The 12,679-nt window shown below is 48.1% G+C and overlaps 1 long non-coding RNA gene across 1 annotated transcript; it reads right to left on the bottom strand.

The window, feature by feature from the left end:
* Window positions 1-5,165: 5,165 nt before the first annotated feature.
* Window positions 5,166-10,474, bottom strand: LOC309337366. Its single transcript, XR_014154213.1, has 2 exons — window positions 9,948-10,474; window positions 5,166-7,705 (listed from the first exon to the last, which is right to left on the bottom strand). It is a non-coding gene; the product is annotated as an uncharacterized lncRNA (long non-coding RNA).
* Window positions 10,475-12,679: the final 2,205 nt, after the last annotated feature.

The following is a 12,679-nucleotide window of genomic DNA, read 5'->3' as shown; positions in this document are numbered from 1 at the left end:
TGTAGTGCTCAAACAACTGATAAGAACATAAGAAAGAGCCCTTCTGGATCAGGTTCAGCTAGACTGGTGACTGGGAGTGGCTGCCGAGACCATATAATACCAGTCCTGAGAGACCTGCATTGGCTCCCAGTACGTTTCCGAGCACAATTCAAAGTGTTGGTGCTGACCTTTAAAGCCCTAAACGGCCTCGGTCCTGTATACCTGAAGGAATGTCTCCACCCCCATCGTTCAGCCTGGACACTGACGTACAGCTCCGAGGGCCTTCTGGCAGTTCCCTCCCTGCAAGAAGCAAAGTTACAGGGAACCAGGCAGAGGGCCTTCTCAGTAGTGGCACCTGCCCTGTAGAACGCCCTCCCATCAGATGTCAAGGAAATAAGCAACTATCTTACTTTTAAAAGACATCTGAAGGCAGCCCTGTTTAGGGAAGTTTTTAATGTTTAGTGCTGTATTTTTTTTAATATTTTGTTGGGAGCCAAATTAATAATTAGAATTTTTGTACCTTTTTCAATCTGCTTGCACCTTGTGTGAGATAAACTTGTTTCCCTTTGCGTTTCTCCTCTCCCTGGTCCTGTATAAAAAATAATAATGCATTTCTTGCAAGATCTGTGGTTGATGTTAGGTGTCTTGTTGTTGTTGTTCTTCCAGTCTCCACTACTGCCATCCAGCTTTGATTCCCCATTTTCCCAGACGCCCAGAACTAGAGTGCAAATCTAGTAGCTGTTTGAAATGAGATGTTGCCCCAACAACAGGCAAATGAAAGGATTTAGAGAGGCAACTCTGGCACCTGTCCCCTTCCTGCCAAGCGTGCTTTGTGCTTTCTGGTTCAGATTTTGGCTTAGACCTGTCCCGTCTCTGCTCTTGGGGTCTTGGGGATAATCATGGAGGCTCAAGAGTAGGTGTCGGGGTGGATGTAAGGCACAGGTCAGCAGTAACTCACAAGGCGTCAGTGAATTTAACTCTTTCTTCTTTGGGTGTAATCTTCGATACCTCCCTCTCTATGGAGGCGCAGATTACAGCTATAACAAAGGCGGCATTTTTTCATCTCCGCCAAGCTAAGCAGTTGGCCCCTTATCTCTCTCGCCCTGACCTAGCCACTGTGATCCACGCAGCGGTCACCTCCAGACTGGATTATTGTAACTTGCTCTACATGGGGCTGCCCTTGAGACTGACCCAGAAACTCCAGCGGGTGCAGAATGCTGCAGCGAGACTCCTTACGGGGTCTTTGCTGCGAGATCACATTCACCCGGTGCTATACCAGCTGCACTGGCTCCCAGTGGAGTACAGGATCAGGTTTAAAGTGCTGGTTTTAACCTTTAAAGCCCTATACGGCCTAGGACCCTCGTACCTACGGGACCGCCTCTCCTGGTATGCCCCACAGAGGAACCTACGTTCTGCAAATAAAAACATCCTGAAGGTCCCAGACCACCGAGAGGTTAGGCTGGCCTCAACTAGTGTCAGGGCTTTTTCGGCTGCGGCTCCAATCTGGTGGAATGCTCTGTCACAAGAGACTAGGGCCCTGCGGGACTTGACATCTTTCCGCAGGGCCTGCAAGACAGAGCTGTTCCACCAGGCCTTTGGCCAGGGCACAGCCTGACTCCCTCCCTCGGCAATCTTCATGGAGCTCTGGCCCTCCTCTGGCAACCTGCACAGAATTTTGCTTAACGGTTGCCATTAATTTGATTTTAATTAATTTTTATAATGAAATGTTTTTAGAATGTTGGATTATTTGATTGTTGTTAGCCGCCCTGAGCCCGGCTTCGGCTGGGGAGGGTGGGATATAAATAAAATTTATTAATTATTATTATTATTATTATTATTCAAAGAAACAAAATGTCTCAGGCCTAGTGAGCACAGCAACTTCCATAGCAACAGCTTTCCAGGCAAAGCCAGTCTTCCCTTTAGGCCTTGCCCCTATGAGGCAGGACTGAAGGCCTTCCTATAGTCTTCTCCCTCAGATCCTTCCAGAGCAATCTGAGACTCCAAGGCCTTGTCTGTCGCTGCTCCACCTTCTTCATTCCTCTCCTGGTCCTGGGAGACCAGTGGAGAGGGGAGGAGGAGACACACATGATGCTTCACCAGCTAACTCAACCTCTGCCTCTGGGCCCCTCACCTCTCCAGGCTCCTCTTCCGCCGCTAGTTCTGAACTGCTCTATCTGCCACAGCCTCTTCCTGCTCACTAAACCCTGTTACCTCTCCAGCTTCTGAGACCTCCTCCTCCCAGTCTTCGCCCTCTAACCCAGGCATCCCCAAACTCGGCCCGCCAGATGTTTTGGGACTACAACTCCCATCATCCCTAGCTAACAGAACCAGTGGTCAGGGATGGTGGGAATTGTAGTCCCAAAACATCTGGAGGGCCAAGTTTGGGGATGCCTGCTCTAACCACTCATTGTTGTCCCACCACACATCCCCAGGCTCTGAGCCTTCTTCCCCGGTTGCTGCCTCCCACCACTCTTCTGCATCCAGCCAGTCCGTGACATCACGGGGGTGGGGGCTTGTGCATCTAGAGGTGGTATGTCAGGTCTCTCCCATTCCTCAGCCGTCCTCCAGTGGGACATCTCTGTGTGTTGGGTCTCCAGTTCCTGGTCAGTGGTGGCTGGTGCCCATCGGGGCTGGTAGGGCAGAAGGCAAGGAGCCCAACAGTAGGTGGCGCCAGAGAGCCAATGACATAGAGTCCTCATCCTCTTCCCTGCTGCGTTCTGCAAAGGCAACACAAAAGCTGAGGAGGAGGAAGGTGACGGCCAGAGCCACTTTCTAGACTGCTTGTAAGGGAAAAGGCAGGACACAGAGCAGCCTGAAGTTCCCAACTAAACATATGGGTAATGGGAGTCCACCAACATCAGGAGAGACATAAGTTTCTCCACGTCCAGGGGGTGCTTTGCTAGGGACATCTGCTGGGAAACAGCAACCCGTTCGTGACAACAAATTGGCTGTGTGTTGAAAGCCATCAGAAAACCCATTCAGTTGATGGGGGGGGGGAGTATGTGTCCTGACCTGAACTGATGAACCACGGTTAAAAAACAGGAAGCAGAGGCAGAGGGACCGACCGTCAGCTTTCACAATGGAGGAATATAAACAGGATCTGTCCTGTAACAAAGGCCAATGCTATTTCAAGCCTCTTGGCTTGGCGTCTTCGGCGAAGATCAGTGTTGCTGAGCTCGTGGAAGGCACAGAAATGTTTGGCACCCATTCCACGAAACAAGAGCACCCGTAAGAATCTGCTTGGGTTTGGTTTTCCGCAAGGAGGAAAAACCACGAGCTCCTCAAATCAATGGTGGAAACCTGTGGCCCTCCAAATGTTGTTTGCCCATCAGTTGGTTGAAAATGCAGGCATTGTAACTGCTCACATGCTGCCCGATAGGTATTTAAAATGGTTGGCATCTGCCTGTCTTGAGAGACAATGGAGTGCGCTGTGGCGATCACACAGGGTCCCCGGACGTTTCACCGTCTATTGATCCCTGTGCCAGCACTTTATTTCTCGCTGCCACCACCCAGGCCCTACCTGGTACAATACTGAGTCCAGTCAGGGTTAAATTGGATCATAAACTTTTGTTTATTTATTGCAGTTTAACAAGTGTGTGGTTTCATAAACGGTATCAGTCAATTACATTCATGGGGTGCCTATCCAGACCTATAACTTCCGCTACCTGCGCTCACTCACTAAACCACCTCTCAGATATTTACTTGTCTTCCTAGCCCCTAACTGTTCCTGACTCAGCTTATTTCGCTACACTAACTCAACTTCCCCACAGATTATCCCAATTCATTCCCACTCCAACCAACCACCCAACTCCCAACGAACTCCCCCCTTCACCCCTCCCAGAGCTGGTTTTATAGTCTTTCTGACTCCACCCCCTGGGTTCTGATTGGCTCAGCTGTTTACCTATTTCACCTCCAGCACTCTCATATGTTAACGTCACATGCGCCTCCGAGGGTGAAGTCAAACGGATGGGGGATCACAGCGCCTGCTGTGGCAGCAGAGGCCGGCAACACATAACCGCTGCTTCCCAGGCACCCTTAAAAAACTACAGTTTGCATGCACGGTCTTTCACAGCACTGCAGGAGGCAGTGATGACTGCTAACTTTTAAAAGGGGACCAGGCAATCCCCAGGAAGGATGAGGCTATCAATGGCCCATTGGCATGAAGGATATATGGAACCTCCATCTTCGGCAGCAGTGTATCTCTGAATATGAGATGCGGAACAGCAGCAGTCAGGAAGGGCAGCGCCTCTCTAGCCTGCTTGGTATCATCTCAAGAGGCATCTGATTGGCAGCTTTGGGAAAACAAGTTACTGGGCTAGAAGGAACTTGGACTGGATTTGGCAGAGCTCCTCCCGGTGATCTCATAGCAGGGGTGGAGAAAACTTTGGCCCTCCAGATGTTGCTGCACTTCAACTCCCATCAGCCTCAGCAAGGATTGCCAATGGCTGATGGGATTTGTAGTCCAAACAACAACTGGAAGGCCAGAGAGACACTGCATCTGCCTTGTAGAAATAAATAGGTAAAGGTAAAGGGACCCCTGACCATTAGAGATAGGTAGCCGTGTTGGTCTGCCATAGTCAAAACAAAACAAATTCCTTCCAGTAGCACCTTAAAGACCAACTAAGTCAGTTCTTGGTATGAGCTTTCGTGTGCATGCACACTTCTTCAGATACATGTGTATCTGAAGAAGTGTGCATGCACACGAAAGCTCATACCAAGAACTGACTTAGTTGGTCTTTAAGGTGCTAGTGGAAGGAATTTGTTTTGTTTTGACCCTGACCATTAGGTCCAGTCACGGATGACTCTGGGGTTGCAGCGCTCATCTTGCTTTATTGGCCAAGGGAGCCAGCGTACAGCTTCCGGGTCATGTGGCCAGCATGACTGAGCCGCTTCTGGCGAACCAGAGCAGTGCACGGAAACGCCATTTACCTTCCCGCCGGAGCAGTACCTATTTATCTACTTGCACTTTGAGGTGCTTTCGAACTGCTAGGTTGGCAGGAGCAGGGACCGAGCAACGGGAGCTCACCCCGTTGCGGGGATTCAAACCACCGACCTTCTGGTCGGCAAGTCCTGGGCTCTGTGGTTTAACCCACAGCGCCACCCGCGTCCTGTAGAAGTAAATAAGTACCGCCTAATTCAATAGGACTTACTCCCCGCAATAAACATGAAACAGAATCACAGCCCAGTACAGTAAAAGCCCATTTTGTATATTTTTTAAACAAAATATAATTGAATTTGACTGTTGAAATGCCATACACGCAAGTAAAATCGCATGTCAAAACTGCCCCACATCAGACTGCAGCTTAGGAGGCACTTTGTGTTTGATTACTTCGCTGCACGTAGAAAACTGAAGTAGACCATAATCTTTCTCCTTAAAGCTCCTTAAAGCAGAATGTTTTGTGTTTTACACGGGGAGAGAATTTTAGATCCAGCTCCACTTGCATTTCTAAAAATGGTAGAATTCAATAAAAGCGTCTCTTTTGCTGCATGCGCAGATTGGCTTTTAAACTTTACAAGGAAGGGTGTATAAAGGAGGACTCTGAGTCATGGAGACAGGAAAGATAAGAGTCGCCCAACAATGGGCCCCAAGGCTGTAAGCTGGTCATAAGCTACCCATGTGTGGAATAACCAATGCCAATAAAAAAGGCAGGGTGCCATAGAGATAAAATAACAAAGTGACTCCCCCAAACCACTTTTCATTTCGGCTCCACAAATCGTGCCCTCTTCTATTCTCTTCCCAATTATTCTGCCAAATCTTTGGATCATCTCCTTCCTGGAGTCTGGTAAGAAACTAGCAGGGCTTTTCCAGAGTTGCCCCTAGCAACTGCCAGAACTGAAAACTATTAGCAGCTACAGGCCTCTGACCATTTCTGATCATCTTTTTTCACTAGTGGGCATCTTTGGAATTTTGAGAAAGCGCCATGAGTGCCAGTCACAAAATGGCTGCCGTAGGGTGTGTGGCATGACACAAAATGGCGACCACGTGTCTGTGGGTAGCATAACATGGCGGGGGACAACGACAAAATGGCTGCCACACCTGAAAGAACAGAAAATGTCCATGCCCCCAATATCAATGGGTTGAAGGGAACCCACATTAGCCGCTGCCACACTTTCTCACAGTGAGAAGCTTTTGGCGCCTCTCCTCAGTTCATAATGGAAGTTGGAGTCCTGGCATTCAATGGAAATGCAGACATGTTTAAGGGGAGGTGTTCCAGCCACTGAGAACAGGAACTGAGCAGGAGGAGCGTATTGTGGATTTTTGAGGGTATATTTATTGAGACCTTGTACAGGGGACGCGGGTGGTGCTGTGGGTTAAGCCACAGAGCCTAGGACTTCAGAAGATCAGAAGGTCGGCAGTTTGAATCCCCGTGGCGGGGTGAGCTCCCGTTGCTCGGTCCCTGCTCCTGCCAACCTAGCAGTTCGAAAGCACGTCAAAGTCCAAGTAGATAAATAGGTACCGCTCCGGCGGGAAGGTAAATGGCGTTTCCGTGCGCTGCTCTGGTTCGCCAGAAGCGGCTTAGTTAGTCATGCTGGCCATATGACCCGGAAGCTGTACGCCGGCTCCCTTGGCCAGTAAAGCGAGATGAGTGCCGCAACCCCAGAGTCGGCCACGACTGGACCTAACAGTCAGTGGTCCCTTTACCTTTTCCTTTACAGGTGCCACAGGAGATACTGGCAAGGACAATGGCAACTATTGATGCCATGGCGTCAACCCTGGGTACCTGTTCCTTCCCAGGCTATTGTGTGAGCTAGCCTTATGCCTCCTGTCCCATGAGAATTCCCTGATTTCTAGGAAGGTTCCATGATTCTGAAAGAATCTCTCTCCCACAACCCTTGGGAATTTACACAACATCCTCTCCTGCGTGGGTTCTCTGGTGTGTTGTAAGGTCCGATGTGCTAAGGAAGGATTTGCCACAGTGTGAACAGGGGCCTGGCTTCTCAAATGCGTTTTCCGATGCCTGGCTAGTACCGAACAGCGACTGAATCCTTTCCAACAGTCTGGGCACCGGTACGATTTTCCGCCCGTATGAAGTCCCTGGTGTCTATTAAGGCTTGATTTATTGCGGAATGTCATGCTGCAGTCCAAACACTTGTATGGCTTCTCTCTGGTGTGGCTTCTCTGATGATTGTTAAGAGCTGTCCCGTGAGCAAACCCCTTCCCACAGTCGGCGCACTCGTACAGCCTCATGAGGTGCCTCAGGTGCCTCATGAGGTGCGCGCTTTGATCAAATGTCTTCCCACAGCCAGAGCATTTATATGGCTTCTCTCCGGTGAGGCTCCTCTGATGGGTAATGAGGTTCGCGCTCCGACTGAACGTCTTCCCGCAGTCTGAGCACTTGTACGGCTTCTTTCCCGTGTGGATCCTGCGATGCCTAATGAGGTTGGATCTGGTGAGAAAGCTTTCTTGGCAGTCTGGACATTCGTATGGTTTCTCTCCTGTGTGGATCCTCTGGTGCCTATTAAAACTCGGTTTAGTGCTGAAGCTTTTCTCACACAAAGTGCACAAACTCCTTCCCTTTCCTTTGCGTATCCGTTGTTGTGGGGCTATTTCGCAGGCTGAGCCTTCTGGGCCTGCAGTGGCTTCCCCGCTCCAGTCTCCCCTTCCATCGTCTCTCTTGGATCCACCATCACTAAAAAAAATTCTGCTCCAGCTCTAGACTACGGGCTCTTTTGGACAACATCTCCTGTGGCTCCCCATCGCTGTCACTCATCCAGCCTTCACCACCTGAAAAAAAGAAAAAACGAGAGCTGCGATAAGAAGAGGAGAGGAGAAAGGAGGACTCAAAAGAGTAAACAGACCAAATGAATGGACCTATTTATTCAGGGAAATGGAAATACTAATATTAATAGTACAGTGGTACCTCGGATTAAGTACTTAATTCGTTCTGGAGGTCCGTTCTTAACCTGAAAGTGTTCTTAACCTGAAGCACCACTTTAGCTAATGGGGCCTCCTGCTGCTGCCGCGCTGCCAGAGCCTGATTTCTGTTCTCATCCCGAAGCAAAGTTCTTAACCTGAAGCAGTATTTCCGGGTTAGCGGAGTGTGTAACCTGAAGTGTATGTAACCTGAAGCGTATGTAGCCCGAGGTACCACTGTACTAATAATAGGTAGGCAAAAGGTAAAGGACCTCTGGAGGGTTAAGTCCAATCAAAGGTGACTTATGGGCATAGCTGTCAACTTTTCCCTTTTTAAAAGGGAAATTCCCTTATTCCAAATAGGATTCCTCGCAAGAAAAGGGAAAGGTTGACAGCTATGCTTATGGGGTTGCGGTGCTCATCTTGCTTTCAGGCCGAGGGAGCTGGCATTTGTCCACAGGCAGCTTTCCGGGTCATGTGGCCAGCATGACTAAACCGCTTCTGGCACAATGGGACACTGTGACGGAAACCAGAGCGCACGGAAATGCCATTTACCTTCCCGCTGCAGCGGTACCTATTTATCTACTTGCGCTGGCGTGCTTTCGAACTGCTAGGTTGGCAGGAGCTGGGACAAAGCAATGGGAGCTCACTCCGTCGAGGGGATTCAAACTGTTGACCTTCTGATCGTCAAGCCCAAGAGGCTCAGTGGTTTAGACGACGGCGCCTCCCCCATCCCTGATAAGACTAATAATAATTCAATTTATATCCCATCTTTACTCCTGAAGGGAGTGCAGGGCGGCAAACCCGTCAATAATAAAACATTTTGCAAAAACATTTTTAAAAGCATTTAAAACAGTATAGCAGCAGTCCAAAAAAACAGTTATATCGGCTGTGAGTCCTGGAGGTCCTGCTCCCTGCCTTGCTGGCCTTTTCCCACCTACTTGGGAAGGCGGGGCCTGACTGACTCCAGCTACAAAAGCAGAACTGCAGAAGAGGCCAGAGACCATCTTGGCTGCTCTTGGTGCAGACCCAGGTCATGGAGCCTGAGTTTCCCAAACCACCTCCTGCAGTGAACCACCATCGGAAGGATCGCCAACAAAGGTGGCAGGTACCTTCTGTGTTTCTGATTAATATTCCCCCCGCTAATTATGCTGTATGAAATGTACATTTTATGTTTGACTTCCCTTAATAATGTTTTCTTTTGGAATGCTAAAATTTTGTTTGTTTGTTAACTTTGCTATGTTAAATGTGCATTTTGTAGCTGACCTACACCCTTTGGAATGTTTCATTTTGTTTTTGTTTTTTAATAATATATTTATTTATTTTTCCAAAAACAAAGGAAACATCAAAACAACACAAAACAGCATAAACAGCACACCACATAAAACAGTAAAAAGAAAAGAAAAAACTAAAAACAAAAACTCCAGTTTTCAGACTCATGTTTACAAAACTTTCTTTCTTGACCTCCTCACGCCTCCCTTTTTTGTATTCCTCTTTGTCCAGTCAGATACAGCAAATCCTTACCCTTCTTCAAAACTCATTTCTGGTTATTGTAATCACTTCTATTATGTCTCCAATCTTTCCTCCTTATAATTAAACACCTTTAACATATTGTTTACTTTGACATAATATAACCTTTTTCTATTACATTTTTTACATATTTTTTAACACTGTACCACTGATGCCATATTATTTCATATCCAACATCATTTTAGTATTCATACACTTTACAGTGTTTCTGCAGATAGTTCTTAAACTTCTTCCAGTCCTCTTGTAATGTTTCATTTTGAAATCTTTAAGATAACATTTTAGTTTCCTGTTAATTAGCTTGCTCTGAATGTATGTTTGACTTTCTTCTGTAATGTTTTTCTTCTGGGTTGCTTTATGTTTTAATGCAGTTTGCAAACAGCTTTGAGATTTTTTCCCTCTTAAAAATATAAAGCGGTATAGAAGCGAAATGAATAATAGTAAAATAATAATCTCTGGGTTGCCTAGAAAAATCCTTCAGCCCTCAGCTGCCTGCATAAACAGGATTGTTTTCAAATTCCTTCTGAATATTATTAAGGGAGGGGCAGATGTACCTCCACAAACCTCAAGCTCAGGGAATCCTTACCTGGCGAACTGGCCTCCTTCCCCTTTCCAACCTCTCTGATGAGACGCCTCGGAGCAGTTTTGGACACAGTTTGCTCGGCCTCTGCAAAGCTCACCGCCACCTCCTGGATTAGGCCCAGCTCCTGAAAGAACAGCAAACACTTTCACCCTTCTTCTTCGTCACCAGAGTAATAGTCCACAGGACAGCAAATTCCCAAATTGCAAACTGCAACGCAGGCTCCAACCATGAGGCAGTTTCTCCTAATGGAGGGGCAGGAGGAAACCTTTTCCAGTCTTGAAGTGGGCACATTCCCACATGGTCAACTCTCTGGGGGCCAAATGCTTAGGATGGACAGGGCAAGAGACCAAAGGAGGTGTGGGGAAGCAAATGTGACCCTTTTCATTTTGTACAGAATCCTACCTTACATCCACACAAAAGTCAGTTTTCTACACCTATACAGTGGTGCCTCGCAAGACGAAAAGAATCCGTTCTGTGATTCTCTTCGTCTAGCGGTTTTTTCGTCTTGCGAAGCAACCCTATTAGCGGCTTAGCGGCTATTAGCGGCTTAGCGGCTTAGAAAAAGGGAGAAAAAAGCAAAAAAAAAATCGCAAGACGTTTTCGTCTTGCGAAGCAAGACCATAGGGAAATTCATCTTGCGAAGCGCCTCGAAAAACAGAAAACCCTTTCGTCTAGCGGGTTTTTCGTCTTGCAAGGCATTCGTCCTGCAGGGCACCACTGTACTAGCTTAATAATAATAATAATAATAATAATAATAATAATTTATTTGTACCCCACCCATCTGACTGGGTTTCCCCAGCCATTCTGTGTAGCTTCCAACATAGAGCGGTACCTTGGTTCTTGAACTTAATCTGTTCCGGGAATCCATTTGACTACCGAAACAGTTTGAAAACCAAGACACAGCTTCCGATTGGCTGCAGGAGCTTCCTGCACTCAAGCGGAAGCCGCGGAAGACACATCGGACGTTCAGCTTCCAAAAAACGTTCGCAAACTGGAACACTTACTTCCAGGTTTGCAGCATTCAGGAGCCAATTTGTTTGGGGGCAAAGCCGTTTGAGTACCAAGATGCCAGTGTATATAAAAACAGTAAAATGTCCACCATTAAAAGCTCAGATGTCTTCTAAAAGTCAGATATTCTTTGCCCTGCCTTTCGCAGGACAGCCTGAAAAACTCTCCTCACCTGCTCTTCCTGTTACAGATAGGTAGCCATGTTGGTCTGCCATAGTCAAAACAAAAAATTCCTTCCAGTAGCACCTTAAAGACCAACTAAGTTAGTTCTAGGTATGAGCTTTCGTGTGCATGCACACTTCTTCAGATACACTGAAACAGAAGTCACCAAACCCTTCTATATAGTGAGAAGGTGGGGAGGGGTATTACTCAGAAGGGTGGTGGGAATGGGTGATTGGCAGATAGCTGTGATGAGCCTGTTGAGGACTCTTAACGACTGCAATAGGTCTTACAGGAAAAAGCAAGGGGTGAGAAGGTGAAAAATGGCTTTGTCATGTATAATGAGATAAGAATCCAATGTCTTTGTTCAGACCAGGTCTCTCCATGGTTTTAAGTTTGGTGATAAGTTGTAATTCAGCAGCTTCTCTTTCCAGTCTATTTCTGAAATTCCTTTGTAATAGAACAGCTACTTTGAGATCTTGTATAGAATGTCCTGGGAGATTGAAGTGTTCTCCTACTGGTTTCTCTGTCTTGTGATTCCTGATGTCAGATTTATGTCCGTTTATCCTTTGGCGTAAGGTTTGGCCTGCGCATGCACACGAAAGCTCATACCTAGAACTAACTTAGTTGGTCTTTAAGGTGCTACTGGAAGGAATTTTTTGTTTTGCTCTTCCTGTGTCTTGGCCTCTCCTCGCCTCAGCAGAAAATCCTCTGCAAGAGCCACCGCCCGGCTGCAGGTCTCAGGGTGACCCACCCACTTCTGCATTTCCTGGGGCAGGACAGCCAGAAACTGCTCCAGGGTCAACAGCTCCAAGATCTGCTCCTTTGTCCGCTTCTCCGGCTTGAGCCACTGATGGCAACGTTTGTGGAGCTGTCTGTATGCTTCCCTGGGCCCCTCCGCCTCCCTGTAGGAGAACCGCCGGAAGAGCCGGCGTTCTCCCGTCTGCGCCGAGGGCATGTTGGCCATCTCCCTCCGCTTCCCCATAATCCTCTCTGTCTCTGGGATCCGGCGAGCCACGCATATCCTCAACCAGCCCACGAAGTATGCGCTCATCACATCCAGCCTGCGGGCCAGCAGTTGTGGGTCCCTCGGGGTGGATAAAAGATAATTTGGTGTCCGCCCACGTCAGCTGTGGGCTCTCTATGCTGGAGTTGTGGGGTTGAACCACTCTGAGGAAGTCTTTCCGCTGGGCTTGCCAGCCAGTGTGGTGTAGTGGTTAAGAGCGGTAGTCTTGTAATCTGGGGAACCGGGTTCGAGTCTCCGCTCCTCCACATGCAGCTGCTGGGTGACCTTGGGCTAGTCACACTTCTCTGAAGTCTCTCAGCCCCACTCACCTCACAGAGTGTTTGTTGTGGGGGAGGAAGGGAAAGGAGAATGTTAGCCGCTTTGAGACTCCTGAAGGGGAGTGAAAGGCGGGATATCAAATCCAAACTCTTCCTCTGCTGTAGCAGCCCCTCGTCCGGCTCCCGTTTAACATGTTTCAGCGACAGCCATTTTGGAAATTGCCCAACTGCCTCCACTTGGATGATAGGGAGGGCATCTCCCGTGCCTTGCTCTGCTCTGGCCT

This window comes from Podarcis erhardii (assembly GCF_964252035.2).
Source record: "Podarcis erhardii genome assembly, chromosome: 2".
Taxonomy (NCBI): Eukaryota; Metazoa; Chordata; class Lepidosauria; order Squamata; family Lacertidae; genus Podarcis; species Podarcis erhardii.
This window is presented reverse-complemented; position numbering and strand designations above follow the sequence as displayed.